The following is a 2,088-nucleotide window of genomic DNA, read 5'->3' as shown; positions in this document are numbered from 1 at the left end:
GATATTTGCTCAGCGATGCCCTCATTATTATTAAAGAAACTTGTTTAAGGTTACAATAATGGATAAAAAACACACCATTGAATATATTTTATATTTATTTAAGCGAAATCTATACATACTGATTTTATCACACGAACACTGTGAACAACATACATTAATTACATACACATTACGTAAGTTGGGCTACTTTATACTCAACAACCAGTGCATGGGTTTCGTGGAAGACGGAGTTGTTTCGTAAAAAAAAACAAAGTTGACCACCAGTTGGCCAACAGTAGCGCGACTATCGCCCAACAGTTACACGGCAGTAGGATTCACTGACTAACTTGATTATCAAGCAATGTCATGTTTGTAAAATAAACATTAATCTGAATATGACATGACAATGGAGTAATTATGTAAAAGGTGCATAAAATAATTTAACAATACATTCGATAAAAGTACGCAGTTTAAGACAGACCTGCGTATTTTGAACAATGTATCATAACTTATCTACTAGATTAGTTAAAACGTGTGAATTTGTAATTAAATGTAAATTATTTTGACTGGCTATAAATAAAACAATAACAGCATGTCGTAGATACGCTTGCTGTTCTTTCAACAATTCCATATTATTTTTATTATTCGTTTGGGTAGAATCTAGATAAAATATCGGTCACACCATTTTAACTAATCCAATAATTAAGCCACAAAAGTTGCCCAACAATCGCTAAGTATCGGACTCGGCGGTGTGACGTTAATCTATGCTATGATTGGAATGTATAACAATTAACTACTTCACCACCTATTGGATAGCCAACACCAACATTTGATCCAGCATATCGCAACATTTTAATCCAATTGACCAGTGTGTGTCGTGTTGGTCGGCCAATATGTGACGAAGTAGGGGTTATAATAAAGAAATGAGATTTTTAGTCTTACTCTATACACCACTATCCGTTACACTACACTGGAGTGCAATAAAAAGATAAAAATTATATTTCGTTACAAAATCTTGGATTCATGACCTCGAATTGAATAAAAACTTATGACAATGAACTAAATTGATTTAACAATATATTAACATTTAATACAGGATACACATCAGACCAATATAATTAAAACTAAATAAATAATAAAGAATTGAAAAATATAATCATTAATGTATTAAAAATTAATAAAATACTTAAAATAAAAATTATTTATTCTAAAATATGAATATCTATAATAAAGGACATGTTAAAACGAAACATGTGCGAGATATCATATTTAATATGTTACATCGCTTTCATTAAAATATGCAAATAGCAAAACCTATGGAGCCTCGCCATAAAGCAACTTATATATTTTTAAACAAATACCACAGACTATAATAACGCCTTCCCTCAGTCCTCCGTGCAATGGCACCTTTTCAGAACAACAACTATGCGTTTATAACGAAATAAACATTATTTCATGTTATCTAACACTTATAAAACCAATTCTAAACATCTTCACTCGGAGCCAACATTTATATTATAAGCACTTATTGCAATTCATAATTTCATTCCGTTCGACATAAGGTAGAAGTTACATCACACTGAAGCCCTACACGAGTCTGATATTATTACAATGTCCATTAACATCAAATCAAATATTTCTTTAGAAATTCTATTTATTTTATTTGAACATGGAAAACAACAATTTTCCTCAACCATCTAGTAATTCCTGACACTTCAATACTGATCATATTAGTACAGCAGCTATGTAACTTCTACCTCGTGTCAATACATTCAGCTGATACAACTCACACATAACCGACCGAGAATAAATAAGTAAGTACTCGACACTAGCTTGTCATGTGTAGATAATATTGCTTTCGATCACAACATGAAGTTATAATGACAGAGTTTAATGTAATTGTTATAAAAATTTAAATTAATATAAACGAAGAAATACTTGTGTCAGCAGAATATAAAAAATACGACGATGATCGACCGAGGGTTCCTTTTTTTACTTTTGAATCTTACAAAGATAGATAATAAAACCTTTTATAAATCATTCAATCATAAAAAATCCACACAAAGTTACATGAAAATCGAATAAATTGTCATTATAACTCCATAATTG

The sequence above is a fragment of the Trichoplusia ni genome, chromosome 5, assembly GCF_003590095.1.
Source record: "Trichoplusia ni isolate ovarian cell line Hi5 chromosome 5, tn1, whole genome shotgun sequence".
NCBI classification, from domain to species: domain Eukaryota; kingdom Metazoa; phylum Arthropoda; class Insecta; order Lepidoptera; family Noctuidae; genus Trichoplusia; species Trichoplusia ni.
Note: the sequence above shows the minus strand (reverse complement) of the source record.